Source organism: Trachemys scripta, chromosome 2, assembly GCF_013100865.1.
Source record: "Trachemys scripta elegans isolate TJP31775 chromosome 2, CAS_Tse_1.0, whole genome shotgun sequence".
NCBI classification, from domain to species: domain Eukaryota; kingdom Metazoa; phylum Chordata; order Testudines; family Emydidae; genus Trachemys; species Trachemys scripta.
The window spans coordinates 177107294-177124904 of NC_048299.1; positions in this window are offsets into that span (position 1 = coordinate 177107294).

Consider the following 17611-nt stretch of genomic DNA (forward strand, 5'->3'; position numbering starts at 1 on the left):
TGGTGGTTCAGGTTCTGTAGTTTCTGCATCAGTGTTGCTCTTTTAAGATTTCTGAAAGCACGCTCCACACTTCGTCCCTCTCAGAGTTTGGAAGGCACTTCAGATTCTTAAACCTTGGGTCGAGTGCTGTAGCTATTTTTAGAAATCTCACATTGGTACCTTCTTTGTGTTTTGTCAAATCTGCAGTGAAAGTGTTCTTAAAAAGAACAACATGTGCTGGGTCATCATTCGAGACTGCTATAACATGAAATATATGGCAGAATACAGCTAAAACAGAGCAGGAGATATACAGTTCTCCCACAAGGAGTTTACTCACAAATTTAATTAACACTTTTTTTAATGAGTGTCCTCAGCATGGAAGCACGCTCTCTGCATTGGTGGCCGAAGCATGAAGGGGCGTATGAATGTTTAGCATATCTGGCACATAAATGCCTTGCAGTACTGGCTACAAAAGTGCCATGAGAATGCCTGCTCTCACTTTCAGGTGACATTGTAAACAAGAAGCAGGCAACTTTATCTCCTGCAAATGTAAACAAACTTGTTTGTGTGAGCAATTGGCTGAACAAGAAGTAGGACTGAGGGCTGGTCTACACTTAGTCCGGACTTCGGACTAAGGTACGCAAATTCAGCTACGTTAATAACGTAGCTGAATTCGAAGTACCTTAGTCCGGACTTACCGCGGTCCAGACGCGGCCGGAAGTCTCCCCCCGTCGACGCCGCATACTCCTCTCGGCGAGCTGGAGTACCGGCGTCGATTGTGAGCACTTCCGGGATCGATCCCAGAACATCGATGGCGTGCCTCCGGACCAGCCGGTAAGTGTAGACTAGGCCTGAGTGAACTTGTAGGCTCTAAAGTTTTACATTGTTTTATTTTTGAGTGCAGATATTTTTTGTACATAATTCTACATTTGTAAATTCAACTTTCATGACAAAGCGATTGCACTACAGTACCTGTATTAGTTGAATTGAAAAATACTATTTCTTTTGTTTTTTTACAGTGTAAATATTTGTAATAAAAAATAACAATATAAAGTGAGCACGTACACTTTGTATTCTGTATTGTAATTGAAATCAATATATTTGAAAATGTAGAAAACATCCAAAAATATTTAAATAAATGATACTCTATTATTGTTTAACAGTGCGATTAATCGCTATTAATTTTTTTAATTGCATGATTAATCATGATTACTTTTTTAGTCGCTTGACAGCCATATTAGTAACACAAGAGATTCCATACATACAATGATGTATTTAGAGACAAGAGCCTGTTAAGGCATAAACACCATGTTTAGGGCTCCAGCTCATGGAGTCAGGCGATTAGATCAGAATCTCAGCTTTCATTAAAGATAGTGTCTGCCATCATGGTTGCAAAGAAAACCTAGAAAATGTGACCTAAAATGTAGCCAAAGCAGAGATGTCAGCCTAGGTCCACAGACAGTCTGAAACCACAGCACTGAAAGGTGGGAACTGTCCATGCATCTGTGTGTGTGTTTACTCCAAGGTTCTCTGCAATCTGGGGTCTTCAGCAGAGGACCGGATACACTAGCATACTTGACTCATCTATTCAGATACGCCACAGTTGCTGAGTTAAGTACTGGGTGGGGCCCTAATGATGATGCTGCCCCTGCCTTTCCACATGACTTTATTCAGCCCTGCTTGGGAGGAAGACAGGTTAGGACTGGAGCATGAGAAGAATCACAAAGATCTTCAACAGAGAGAAGCCGGCTCAGCTTGCTCCAGCCCTTACAGGTACAGCTCTGACCCTATGTTTCAAAGAACAGCACATTCTCCATGAAGGCAGAGTTGTTACTTTGGAGGATAATGAAAGTTATGCAATTGCAAATGGGAAAGGAGGAGGGTCCATATGATTTTGAAGGAAACAAGAATTTTTCCATGGGATTGCGACTGGGGAGGGGACACACAAGAGAGGCTCTTTACTAACACTATGAAAAATAAATAAATCCATATTTTATGTAGCAGTATTTTTATAGTAAAAAGAATAACACTAGTGTTGCGACAGAAAAGTACCATTTGTTTTGCTTTAGAGCTACAGTACAGTATGGCGATGATGGTAATAGTGGCACTTGTGAAAAGCCACGTTGCGCAAAGAGCCTCTCTTTGGAGGCAGCCATAAGTGGATTCAGGGCTGTTGCATTTCCTGTCTCTCTAACAGCCCCAGAGGAGATGTGTCTGGGAGGAGAAGAGCCATCACACACACAGCATAGCTGAGCTACCTCGTATTGTGAAGAGCACATCTTTTCCAGGAGGATGACAAAAATTCTGCTTCCCACCAGGCTGTCCCCAGCACCCATGGGAGTCACTGTGCCTTTTAAAAAGGCACAGATCCAAATTTTCAAAAAATTGCACACAAAAAAGGTGCATGCATTCATTTCCTACACCTGAATCAGTGCCCCAATGCCCACAAATCAGGCAAAGTTGATCACAAAATGTGTCTTTATACAGCCTCCACCCGGGCAGGAGCAGTAGTCAAACAGGTGGGTGTATTGCCCCTTTAGGCCATATTGCATCCAAAGGAACCACAGTATTGTACTTCCTTCCCCTCCTTAACACACCAATACCTGACAGGAGGCATAATTTTGCCGTTTTTTAAACATTTCATTTGACTGTATGATTGTTATATTTTACTGTCACAGATGTGCTTTAACTATAGTTTAAGAAATACATTTTACATGTATTTTTGAATATGCCCATAAAAAAAGTCTAAATACTATATTAAAGTACAATACAATGATTCAGTGGCGAGACTCCACTGTTAATGCTATTTAAAGACATACCAGTATTGATCTGAGAGATGGCTGGTGAAAATACGTTTTCACTAACGAAGGTCTCTTTGCTTACAATTACAAAAGCAGCAATAGATGGACCGATAAACAAACCAGGAGCCAGTCTCTCATAGGTTAAGTTTTTTCCCCATTTTTGATTATTAACATGTAATTATCTAATAATGAAAAAAGAGTTGCCGCTAATTACTATAATACTGAAGAGATTTATTTTATCTTGTACCGCTTGAAAATTTGACATCATTCTTGGCTCCAGTATCATCCCCCCAATTATAGTCCCCTGGAAGAGAGAAAACAACAAGAGCCATTAAATGTGTCACAACACAGAGTGAAGGGAAGAAGTGCTGGAAGTGGAGAGTTTTCAAAGAAAGCAGAGGAAATCGTGCAGCACAATGAGTTCAGAATATGTTTTTTCTTCTCTCCCCCCCTCCCCATTTTACGACCTAAGAACTGGCGCAAAAGGGGTGTGTTCTTTCAGGTTTATAGCCTTGACTAATGGAATTGCTCTAAATAACATTTTGATCTTGTAAGGTCACACAGAGTGCTATACCTTTCCTTTAATGATTCAGGTCTGGACCAAGCATTTCCCAGAATTGAGATGGTAATGAAGTCATTAGTTTCTTCCTACTTGAAGCTCTGGTAAGAAAGGGGAATTCTATGGGTAAAGTCTGAGTGGGCTTTTTTCATAAAGCTCATACCCAGCTGAGCTGTAACACCTGTTACATTTTCCCAGGAGCTTGGGATACAGAGCATTTCCAATCTATTTGCTCTTCTTCTTCTTCAACACCACATTGACAAAAGCTGGAGAACGGTTTCTAAGGCAGTGCTAATTGAAAATCTGACTGGTGCAAATGTTAACTCAAGTCCCAAATAAGACACTGATTATTATTTCCTCATTGTCTTTCATAATGCAAGAAATGCAAAACTAAATTTAATTGATACACATTTGAGCCTCTCCCCCATCCCAATAAATTGCATTTTTATCCACAGCCTAAAGGAGGAAGGCCCAAGAAAATCACTTTGAAAATCATTCTTACAGAACACTTTTTGATAGTAGAAATATAGATCACTGTTCAGTTCAGAGGCACAGAATGAAGCACACAATAATTAACCAGTATAGAGTTAACAAGAATATATTATATTAACAGGAATACATTAATCTGCAAAGGGGACATTATAAGAAGATAGTTTCCTAAGAAAACCTAAAAAAGAGAAATGTTCATGGCTCAAATGAGGGTCTGTGGAAACCAGTTAGAGAACAAAAGCAAATTTGAAAAATATAGTTCTAGCTCAGCCACTGATTTTCTTTAATAGATATAAATGCAGCATAAACATACACACATTTTAAGAAGACTCCCCTTTTCACAAAACTACCCTAGGCCCTCACACTCACAAGCACACGTAAATAGTGCATTAACCATCAATTCATATAAATACCACAGTCACCCATAGGCAACAACTGTCACATATCCTACTATATCACCTCAGGACCGCCTCTTGCCAAAGTAATTTTCCATGTCTTATTTCTATATTTCTATTATGTGTATGTATATAGAACAAAAATTGAGGGCTATACTGTCTGTTCTGGAGATATACAAAATGTTCATTGCTAAAGTCTAAATTAAGGAAAACCCACACTAGCTTGTTGTTATTTATACTTATCTGAGCCTGTAAACCTTTTACTGGAACATTTTGCTCTACTAGACAGATGCAAATCATTAGAGACTGAGTATAAATCACACAGTAATTATTCTTGATCCCTGATTAGCCAAGTCTACCCCATGTGATTGGGAAGAGCCAGCATGCCAGTTGCAGGCAAGTATTCACAGAAATCAGCTAAATGCAGCCTCTCTGTGAAATTTCAGTTTCCAAAACAAAACTACATAATGTACATTTTTAATAAATCTTCATACACAAAATCACTGGACCAAATTCTTCCCTGAGTTACATCCATGTGCAACCCATGGCAGACATTGGCCCACTGCCCTATGTAGTTAGGAAGGAAAACAATGTAGGAACTGAGACAGGATAATTTGGCTTTTGTGTTCCCACAGTTCCCTCTGCTTCACCACTTTTGCAAGCCTTGTTCCCTCCCACCCACACCATCCTGTTTGTCTGCTCCTCTTCATGCTTTCTTCCACACTGCCCCTTTTGCGTGGAATATCCTCTCCAAACTAGGACACAAAGCAGGTCACTTGTTCTAAATCTTCCCAAACAAGCAAACTCTACTAGGAAGACTACGGTATCTAACCAACTAACAGTGGTTCAGGAAGGGGCCAGTTGGAGATGGCTATGTATCTGTTTAAATGGTGATTGCATGTTTTATTCCTCTCCTCCACCCTTCATCCATCACTTTCCCTCTCCATCTCTAAGCTTTTGGGGCAGGGACTGTGTCTAACCATTAGCTCAACTGTGGCTTTGGCATCAGCCCCAAGTAAGGAAGAAGGCATAGCTCCCAAGAGAAGACCAGGAACCAGATTTTGAATCAGGAATTCAGATCCCTTGTTTCCCAGCCTTGCTCTGGAATGGGACAGAGATGTAATCAGTTCCAGACCTATGACTTGCACAGATTGCTTCCTCCTCTGTGCTAGCTCAGCTATGCTGGTTGGCACATTGTGGAAGATGGAAACAAATCTCCATGCACTCCTTGCCCATCTGTACCAGAAGGTAAGTAGCAGTCCCACACAGGCTGCTCTCCCTCCCACTCTCCTACTCCCAACATATGTTGCCAGCCCCTGCATAGGCATGTAGAGCAGGTCACAATCTGGCCCTATGTTTGAACAACAGTTAGCACAATCATAATACAGAATAATAAGAATCTTCAAATTGAAATTAGCATCATTATTGTATTTTGACAGTCTCCTTGCGGACACACCCCAAAAATAAACAGAGGCCTAAGAATCTTTCATAGTTCATTGTGTCTGGAATGAATGTCTTTGCACTTGTCCCAAAAAATAAGAAGAATGGGGTCAACAGCAATAGCATTGGTGGCCCCTCATCCCAGCCCCAACATACTATAGAAATGTGTAAAGAGCACAAATGTCAGTGGCATCTCCTAAAAAATGTTTACAGGCTAACCTCATGTTTTCATTTGCTTATCACTTTTTGAAATTACCATCATTCAAGCTGATTAATTAATTAATTTATTATTATTATTATTATTGTAGATTTTGTGTCTGGCCCAGGTTGATTTTCTCCAGAAGTATGGGCAAAAAATGGTTCAACAGATTGAGTAAGAGGAAAATAGTTTTCCCCATTATAAAAAATTCTTTCAACAATTTTTTTAAACAGATTGCAGCTTTCTCAACCTGCTCTTAAAAACACCGCACATACAGTTATTAAACTCCAAACACATCCCCTCCCTAGGGTTTGGCTTTATTATAAGAAACAAAAATAGTCTTTTGCCCAAGTTTAGCTGTTCTTAGAGTCTTCCTGCGAAACTGCTCAGCCCACACCCTAAGGCTTCTCTCCCCCTAAAGGACCACTTCCTCTCCTCCTATTATATCTAATAAAGTTAATGAGTTTCCTGGGGAGTTGCCATAACCTACCTATCCCTCTCCCAGCAGGATCAACACCTGCTAACTGGGTGGTGTATTTCAGGCAAGGCAAATACTACTAGCATGTTACACAGCTTCACAGCCAAAACACCCTATTGACAAATCAAAGCATTAAAATAAAATAAAATAAAATAAAATAAATCATAAATCAGGCCTCCCCCAAATCAGATTGGATTAAAAAAAAACCAGGAGATTTTTGATTAATAAGTTGGATATTACTATTAGCCTCAGGGCCGGCTCTAGCATTTTTGCCACCCCAAGCAGAAAAAAAGAAAAAAGCTGCGATCGCAAGCGGTGGCAGCTCTACCACCGCTTCATTCTACAGCGGCAATTCAGCGGCAGGTCCTTCGCTCCGAGAGGGAGTGACGGCCCCACCAGCGAACGGCCGGACATGCCACCCCAGGCACCTGCTTGATAGGCTGGTGCCTAGAGCCAGTCCTGATTAGCCTTCTGGTAAAAGACTTTAGGATTCACATTTGCAAGCATTTTCCATAACCTTGACAGGTTAGAAATTTATTTTGTTTTCTTGAATAATCATGTGACTCCACGTGTTGGGGATTTAAGAAAACCACCAAATTGCTATGAGACTCATTATAAGAATCATGAGAGCTGACTGAAATGGCTGGAGAATGAAAATTGAAATGTGATGTGGGAATACCTCTGTGTACACGAGACAAAATTGGTTTTGATTTGACCAAGTTATGACCCTTTGAAAATCATGTACCAAGAATATGCAACACATTTTCACAGCTCATGAAGTGTGCAGATAGGGAAGAATAAAGGGATGTGAAAGAGTTAGGTTGTGCTGCAGCCCACACTGTAAGCCGTGAAGTGCCTTAGGAGCTGCATGGATGAGGAAGACACAAAGGTGCAAATTTTCACATGAGCTGCTAATCTTAGGTGTTTCAGCTTCAGACAACATAGGCCTAATTTTCAGAGGTGCTAAGCACTTCCTGTTCCCATTCATGTCAGTTGGAGTTGTGGGTACTCAGCACCTTAAAAATCAGGCCCAAGACTCTAAAACTCGGCATTCAGAAGTTGAGCCACCCAAAACCAATGGCCCCTTTGAAAGTTTTGGCCAAGAGCCCGGCTTTCAGACAACTGAAGTCAGTGGGACCTCTGAGCAATCAGCACCTCTGAAAATTAAGCTGTGCATGTCTCAACTGGGTACATGGAAATGGAAGCACCCAAGACTAGTGGAAACTTTTAAAAATATGGCACAATGGGAATTAGGAACGTAACATGCTTAGATGTTTTTGAAAGTCCCACTAGCTGCCTAGTCTACATCTTTAGGCATTTAAATCTGGTTCATAGTTACTTGCACAGCTGCTGAAGATCATCGGAGAGGGGTAATTTGCTGAGGACTTCCTGAGATGTATGGAGGCGGGCCTCCCTCCTGCAGATATCATAAGGCCAATTGAATAGGGTGGTCTGGTGATATCTAATCATAGAGTTCTAGAGGTTGAAACTCCTTTTTATGTTTTCTTCTTTATCTCTCCCATCCCCTTATCATTTTCTTTTAAAGAGAGTAGTGGGGTTCCCACAGTAAGGGAGGTGGCTCATGGTTTCAAGTCAAAACCACAAGAAATTTAGAAATTGTACATGGTTTTGACCTAAACAAGGGCAACATGTTTTCTGTGGAGTTCATTTAAACCTGGAATGCAATGTGAATCTCATATACAAGACTGAAAAAACCTAAAGGACCCTATAAAGCAAAGTCACTGAGTTTCTCAACTGTATCCTTCAGGCTGTGGACTCCACTGTCTTTGAGAGTCATCCATTTTAATGTTAAGGCTAATGTAAAACTAGCTTTCCAGCACTGGCACTAGCTAATTTCAAGTGAGACACTGTGAGAGCATCCCCAACTCTTCTGATAGTTCTACTTATTATTATCATAGAGTCTATGAACCATACTCGTGGACCAGGACCCTGTTGTCCTAGATACTTTACCCAAAAAATGGCCCCTGCCCTAAAGAACTTACAATCTAGTTAAGTGCCTATATGACTGCCACTACTATAGTATCTGAGCACCTCACAATCTTTAATGGATTAATCTTCACAATATTCCTGTAAGGTCCAAGAGTTCTGAGTAGGGTGACCAGATAGCAACTGTGAAAAAAGGGGACAGGGGGTGGGGGTAATAGGCGCTTGTATAGGAAAAAGTCCCAAAAAAACAGGACATCTGGTCACTCTAGTTCTGAGGGAACTCAAATGTGAAATTGCAGAACTACTAACTGTAGTCTGTAATCTATGATTTAAATCAGCTTCTGTACCAAATGACTGAAGGATAGCTAATGTGATGCCAATTTTTTTAAAAGGGCTCCAGAGGTGATCCTGGCAATTACAGGCTGGTAAGCCTGACTTCAGTACCAGGCAAACTGGTTGAAACTATAGGAAAGAATAAAATTGTAAGACACGTAGATGAACATAATTTGTTGGGGAAGAGTCAACATGGTTTTTGTAAAGGGAAATCATACCTCACCAATCTACTAGAATCCTTTGAGGCGGTCAACAAGCATGTGGACAGGGGATCCAGTGGATATAGTGTACTTAGATTTTCAGAAAGCCTTTGACAAGGTCCCTCACCAAAGGTTCTCAAGCAAAGTAAGCTGTCATCGGATAAAAAGGACGGTCCTCTCATGGATTGGTAACTGGTTAAAAGATAGGAAACAAAGGGTTGAAATAAATGGTCAGTTTTCAGAATGGAGAGAGGTAAATAGTGGTATCCTCCAGGGGTCTGTACTGGGCCAGACCTATTCAACATATTCATAAATGATCTGGAGAAGGGGGTAAACAGTGAGGTGACAAAATTTACAGATGATACAAAATTGCCCAAGATAGTTAACTCCCAGGCAGACTGCAAAGAGCTACAAAAGGATCTCTCAAAACTGGGTGACTGGGCAACAAAATGGCAGATGAAATTCAATGTTGATAAATGCAAAGTAATGCACATTGGAAAACATAACCCCAACTATACATACAAAATGATGGGGCCTAAATTAGCTGTTACCACTCAAGAAAGAGATCTTGGCGTCATTATGAATAGTACTCTAAAAACATCCACTCAGTGTGCAGCAGCAGTCAAAAAAGCAAACAATGTTGGGAATCATTAAGAAAAGGATAGATAATAAGACAGAAAAATATATTGCCTCTATAAATCCATGGTACGCCCACATCTTCAATACTTCATGCAGATATGGTCGCCCCATCTCAAAAAAGATATATTGGAATTGAAAAAGGTTCGGAAAAGGGCAAAAAAACTGATTAGGGGTATGGAACGGCTGTTATATGAGGAGAGATTATATGAGGGACTTTTCATCTTGGAAAAACTATGACTAAGGGGGGATATGATAGAGATCTATAAAATCATGACTGGTGTGAGAAAGTAAATAAGGAAGTGTTATTTACTCGTTCTCATAACACAAGAACTAGGGGTCATCAAATGAAATTAACAGGCAGCAGGTTTAAAGCAAACAAAAGGAAGTATTTTTTCACACAACACACAGTCAACCTGTGGAACTCCTTGCCAGAGGTTGTTGTGAAGGCCAAGTCTATAACAGGGTTCAAAAAAAGAACTAAATAAGTTCATGAAGGATAGGTCCATCAATGGCTATTAGCCAGGATGGACAGGGATGGTGTCCCTAGCCTCTGTTTGCCAGAAGCTGGGAATGGGTGACAGGGGATGGATCACTTGATGATTAGCTGTTCTGTTCATTCCCTCTGGGCACATGGCATTGGTCACTGTCGGAAGACAGGATACTGGGCTAGACGGACCTTTGGTCTGACCCAGTATGGACGTTTTTATGTTCTTATGAGGTAGGGAAGTGCTATTGTCCCCATTTTATAGATAGGAACTGAGGATCACAACAATTAAAATTGTCCAAGGTCACACAGGCAGTGGCAGAGCAGGGAATTGAAACCAGATGTCCCAGATTTTAAGCTTGTACCCTTACCCCAAGATAGTTTAATAGTTTATGCTTCAGGTTATCAGGAACTCTTTAATCAAGGCGAGAGGTGCTGTTAGTTTGTTAAGTTAGTCATTAGCTTGTGTTTTATCTTGTATTTCTTTTGTAACCAATCCTGACTTGTAACCACTTAAAATCTATCTTTCTGTGGTTAATAAATTTATATTATTTTATTTTAACGAACATATTTGGATTAAGAGGTGTGGGAAACTCCATTTGGGATAATAAGACTGGTGCATGTGATTTTCCTTGAAATTATGGACTTTCTATGAGCTTGTACTATTCTGAAGCGTACTGATCAGTACAAGACACACATTTCTGGGGGACAAGACTGGTACTAGGAATTTGCAGATGTCACCCTGTATGTAATTCATAAGTGACTGGTCAAAGCATTAATGTAACACACCTGGGAGTGATTTTGAATGCTGAAGGCTGTGGAAACAGGCCAGGAGTGGAAGTTCTGACAGCAAAGCCATGTAAAAAGGTACCCCAGGCTACAGAATTAAGGGGATACAGCTGTTTAACAGTCACAGTGGGTGCAAGACTATACTGAAAGGGTAGTTATCAGTGGTTCAGTGTCAAACTGGGGAAAACTTATCTAGTGGGGTCCCTCAGGGGTCAGTCTTGGATTCAGTACTAGTCAGTATTTTCATTAATGACTTGGGTAATAGAGTGGAGAGTATGCCTATATAATTTGTGGATAACACCAAGCTGGTAGGTGTTGCAAGCACTTTGGAGGATAGGATTAGAATTCAAAATTACCTTAAATCGGAGATCTGGTCTGAAATCAACAAGATGAAATTCAATAGAGCAAAGTCCTACACTTGGGAAGGAAAAGTCAATTGTACAACTACAAAATGGGAATAACTGGCTAGGTGGTAGTACTGCTGAAAAGGATCTGGGGGTTATAATGGATCACAAACTGAATATAAGTGAACAACGTGATGCAGTTGTGAAAATGACTATCATCATTCTGGGGTGTACTAACAGGAGTGTTGTATGTAAGACACCAGAGGTAACTGTCCTACTCTACTCATCACTGGTGAAGCCTCAGCTGGACTACTGTGCCCAATTCTGGGTTCCACACTTTAGGAAAGATGTGGACAAATTGGAGAGAGTCTAGAGGAGAGCAACAAAAAAGATAAAAGCTTTAGAAAACTTGATCTAAGAGGAAAGGTTAAAAACACTGCACATGTTTAGTCTTTAGACAAGAAGACTGAGGAGAACCTGATAACAGTTTTCAAATATGTTAAGGGCTGTTACAAAATGGATGGTGATGAATTGTTTTCCAGGTCCATTGAAGGTAGGACAGGCAGTAACAGGCTTAATCTGCAGCAAGATTAGATTTTAGTTTAGGGGACCAGATGTCCCATTTTTAAAGGGACAGTCCCGTTTTGGGGGACTTTTTCTTATATAGGCACCTATTACCCCCCGCCCCGTCCCGCTTTTTCACAGTTGCTATCTGGTAACCCTATTTTGGTTAGCTATTAGGAAAAACTTTCTATATCTATCTATAAAGGTAGTTAGACTCTAGAATAGACTTCTAAGGAGGTTGTGGAATCCCCATCACTGGATGTTTTTAAGAATGGGTAGGATAATTTGTGAGGGATAGTCTAAGTTTACTTGGTCCTGCCTCAGAACAGGGGCTAGACTTGATGATCTCTTGTCAGTCTGGGAGGGACCTCAGTTCTATGATTCTATGCAGGTGTCAGATGAGATGAGCACAATGCTCCCTTCTGGCCTTAGACCCCATTATTCTTTGGGCAGTCAGTCTCTACTTTGGCTGTTCCAAAGTCCAAGGCAAGAATTATGACAGACTAAAGGGAGCAACCATATTCCACTTGAGATTTTCTAAGGCCCTGTGGGAAGATGTTCAGAGTTTGGAAATGCATGTAGCATATTTGGGAATTGGGGAAGGATCTGGAAATGCTTGGCAATATGGATGTTTTATCAGCTGGGAGGGGAATCAAAGAGCTTCTCACTGGTGTCTGTGATAGGCCAGGCATCAAAGATTACAAAATGTTGGGCAGGGGAAAGGTTTGACGGCAGGCTGAAAGAATGTACCCCCTTAAACCCTCTCCCCCCCGCAAAAAAAAAAGCACAGTGCCATATAAGGACACATACTGATGTTTCATGTGTCCATGGTCAAGTCAGCATTATAGGCAACCAAAACAATAAACTATAGGAAAAAAGAGGAGGGGGGAGGGGGAGAGAGAGAGAGAGAGAGAGAGAGAATGAATTAGTTTTGGATGTCAAAAGAAAGTAAGAACAGATTTTGTTAGTTTACTATTCCTATCCTCATTCATACAGGTAAGAGAGAGGAAAAAACTCCCTAGAGAAAAAAAGGCCCTTTTAATTTTGCTACAGTGCCCCAGGGAAGGGCCTCTAGTACACAGGCCCTGCTTTTACAAATGCTTCCCTTTCCTTACATGGTTCTTTTAATAAGAGTAAAAAATCCACATTCCTCATTTGTTTAGCCTGAAATCCCCTGCACATTCCCACAAACTACTTCCTTTTCTCTCTTTTTAGCAAAACTCCCTCTCTTTTTAATGAAGAGAAGTTCAGAGAGTTTTTCCCATGAATAGATGGCAGGCACCTGGGAGTTATGAATTTTAAAGTGATCATTTTCTTTCAGCCATTCTGGACAATGGGGATCTCCTTTTGACTCACTTTCACAGCTTTGAGAGGCTCTCAGATCAGCCACATTCCAATCAGATTGGAGTCAGATCAGAGCTGTGCTGGACTGCATCAAGGTCTCTCACAGAAAGACAAGGAGCAGATGGCCAACACTGAGCTCTCCTCCCCTTTTCAAAGTGCAATGGAACGCAATGTGGGAAAGCGTTCCCCCAGCATTGCCTATTGATTTCTGAATAGGACCACCACATGCCACCAGCCTGTAGGTATGAACCTCTGTTAACAGATGGTGAGATCATTATGAGCAATTAATTCCTTTAATGTATCAGTGGGAACATGTTGGAAAGGATGATGCAAGCACAGAATGAATAGTGAACTTCTCATTCCTGGGGGACAGCAGCAGCTACATCACTGAAGGATGGGAATATTCTTTCAGGAGCTTCTGTACATACTGAGAACCAGAGTTAGCTGTTTGGTCCACAGAAATGGGGCATGTTTTTTATTAACTAATCATCCCTCCCTTGTTGATACGTGATTAACAACAGATTTCTTTCTAGATCACTTTTAGACACACAAACAAATTCAAAACAATGGGAAAAAATCTAAGACTGTCTAAATGTGATAGGAACATAGGGAATTCAGTCCAAAAATTATGAGGAATAATGTTATAAATGTTTTGTTACATAAAATTTCATTTATAATGGTTATAAATTAATATGGAAAAAACTATTTTAAACAATATAGAAAACTACTGTTTATATATAAAAGAAATTCATGCTCTCTCTTAACACTAAAAATATATGCATGCAAAATAAACCTTGAACAGTCTTGTCTGAAAGTTTAAAAGGACTAAAGTATTTTATATAGAAATATTTTCTTTAAATTATGCAATCTGTATAGTATCAATGCAGAAAAAACTACACAAACTAGTTATAAACAAAAATACTCTCTATATACACAACAAATTGTGGTCTGGCTACATTAAAATTCACATTGTTAATCACTGTAAAGACTGGGACATTTCCATTTTTTTCTCCTTTTTTAAATGTATACAAGAATTACTTTTCCTTTTAGAGACAGAAGATGCAACATAGATGGCTAGTTAATTTTTGTCTTTAAGATGATAGGAAAATGTGAACAGGAAATACAGGCAACTATTCACTGATTCATATTTAAATTACACTTTTTGCTTGTAATTAAGACACTCAAGTAGTGTCTCTGTTCATGAAATTTACATAACTGTACAATAGCTTGCCTAAGTGAACAGCAAATGGTAGTTAACCTTGAAGTGCATTATCTTAATTGAATAAATCTGGCTATTGTTCAATAAATTAAAACAAAAAGATAATATACCTTTAAACTACTAAAATTATTTTAAAAAATACATCTGCTTTTGAATGTCAAGATGGTTCACTGTTGCTTTTCCTCTAGGTTTTTATTTATGCTGTAACAGTAGTCTTTTAAAAAAAAATCATAGTACCATAGAGACACACGTTTGCTGCTTTCTCCATATTGTTTGCAGTTTGTGTCAGTGTCACATTCTGGAAAGCATTGATAAGAATATCAGAATATTGAATCAAAATGTATAACTTGTTTGTTTGAGATATTCCCTCCTCTACTTCCTCTATCCTTATTGGACTTCTGTCGCTCCCTTCCCCCACTGTGCACCAGCTGAGTATCCCATTGCACAGCAAGAAGTCTAGGTGGGAGAATATAGATTTTTGCATAGGTTAAATAGGAAAGCCACATTCCACCACTTTCCCATTTAAATCAGATTTACATGGGGTGTAAATCCCCTCAGAATAGAGCCATTCACAAAGGGCTCAGAATATTCCCCTTACAATGTTGATTATATTAAATCAGTAACAATCATGTTTCGGTAATTATATAGTTAAGGCAAGAGAATTGTGCAGCGTATTTATATTTTCATGAAATAAGTTAATGAGGAGCCACCTGTGCCTTGTATCAGTTTACAAGAGAAAATAGGAGAACACAGGTGTTCCAACAGTATATCTGTAGATTTTGTATATTAATTTGCAAACACTGAAACCTAACATATTGTAACTGAATGCAGCAACACACTCTTTAAAAGACAATATTTTGGGTTTTGTTTGGGTTTTTTTAACCACAAAAGACTATAGTTCCTTGACTATCAAAAACAGCTGTAATTTGAGCTTCTCTCATTCTCACAATGTTCACCATTCTACCTTATGCAATATACATTGTACATGCTCAGTCCTAACCCATACGGGTAGACAAGAAGCATTCACACTGTGAATTACCATTTTTCCCAGCATCTAGTGCTAGTCAGACAGCACAATAATAAACTAGAAGCGCCTTTGTCTGTTAAAACATTGTTCTTCATTACTACATGAAAAGCAAATGGTCTTTGTACAGAGGAAGAGTGGCACACAACTGCTCTGGAAGTAGGGGAAGGAATTTGTATCACGAGCTGACCACCTCATAGATACAGATGCCAGTCATCAATCTTTTTCTCAGTAGCCCACCCATCTATGCCTTGGAAAAGATTTGAGCATGCATGTGTTGGTTATTAGATTTAATGGAATAAGGGATTAGAAGGACTGCTTGCTTTCATGCCCAGGGAGAACACCCCAAGCTTTCATCCACAGATGTTTTAGAAATCACTTCATCGGATTCCTTATTGATGCCTGGGTAAAGTGAAGTAAAACACAAAGATCATTGTTTTTCTGGGACCATTTTAAGAAGTATAGTTATTCTAGCAATTTATCATGCAAATTTATAATAGATTACAATTGCTTAGCTGTTTTTATTGCAAAATAAATACTATTTCTAACCTGTTCTGTTTAGGTTCTTATATCATGCAATCACTGTGGTACTGAAGCAGACAAGTTATGTAACATATCATGCCATGCACAAGCAACTCCTGATTTCCCTCAGATTTTTTAAATTAATTGTTCTGTATGAGAACAGAATTTGCTCCCCTGTGGAACAGCCAGCAACACTGAAAACACATATCTTGGGGATCTGTGGAATCAGAAGGCCGATACTTAGGGCCTTCTGCCTCTGCACTGACTCTTGACTCCTTTCTGCCCCTTCTGGCTCCTTGACAGCCTGGTTCTTGCAGGATTTGTGCTACCAGGGGCCCCCTACAAGCTGTTGACCTTGGAATGCCCCCATAAAGTGGGGTGTTAGGGCAGACACCTACCCCAGGGTACCCCCTTGTGTCAAAGTTAACATGCCTCTTCACAGCCTGGTGCAGAACTGTATGTACATCCCTGCCTCCGTTTCCCCTAATGGGCTTTCAGTGAGATCAAGGAAGCTTTTATGTAGTGAACAATGTCCCCTTCTACCCAGTGTACTAGCTTGGGGGCAGGGAGGGAAGAAGTTAACTTTAGTCCATCCATCTCCTTCTCCTCCATCCAGACTCCTTACCAGTGAGGTGCTCTTGATGTGGGACTGCCCTCTCACCATCACCTGGGGGAAGGGTTCCCTCTCTGGAGTTCAGGAACCCTGCAGAGGTCAAACCACTGCAGCTCTTCTCCCGGTAGTATAGTTCCTCTTGGATTAGACATGCCTGCTGCTGTCTGGTAAGGTCCTTCCCCATCTCCCTAGGCCTAGGATTTGAACCTCCTAGCCCTTCCCCTTCAGAACCTCTTCCTTCTCAGAGCAGCCTCTATATGTCTCCTTTCCTGGTGAGCTCCCTAACCAGCTCTCCTGAGAAGTCACTCCCCTCAGGAGCATCCTTTCTTCTAGAACCTCCCAACTGAGATCTCATAACCCTCTATAAGGCCCAGATGTTCCTTGGCTAATTAACTGGCGCCCAGCCACCTAGACAATTAACTACTCACAGGTGGATCTGGATTGGCTTGTTCTTCTTAGCGAAACCTGTCACGGACAGGTTGAGGGCCTGACCCCCCTCCTCCCCAGAGGACCAGCTACCCTGAGGCATGGGGTTTCCACAGCATAAATAGAAAAGAGTAATTCACTGGAGTGACAGTGCTGCCTCTGCATTCATTCCCCAAGCATCCTGTCCTACTCCTGTCCACAGACAGATCCCAAACCTCACAGGCTTTCTACAGGGTCAAGGAACATTGAAAATAATACAGCAATGGATGCAGTCTCCCTTTTGGCATCTGGATCTGCTGGACTCTTCTATCCTTTGCTCACAGAAGCAGAAGGTACCGTATGGCCCTGTGCCTTCAAATACAAAGATTATAATAGTCTGTTGTTACCAAGACAATTAAGCACTGGTAGATGGAAGTGGAGCTGCCTGCCAAGGAACAGTTATAAATACATTCAGTGTAAATAAGTCATATTTTAAAAACGAATTAATTCTATTTAAATTGTAGATTTGCTAGAAAGTTATTAATTAGCTATAATAAATTCAAATATAGTATGTTTGTTTGCCTGTATAAATAATACTGTATCTCATAATATTAAGGTCATAGATCAGATACGAGACCTCACTGCAGATATGGGAATTACCTTTTGAATTACATATTCCACAACCTTCAATTTGTAATACCCTAGAACAAGTTAATTTCTGGTCTTTTATTGATTCAGAATGCCTAGATTATAAGGCATAAGAGCCAAGTTTTTCATTGATGGGTACCTAAAATTAGTCTCCTAAATCCCTGTTTAAGCACCAAAATAAATAGCCTGATTTTAA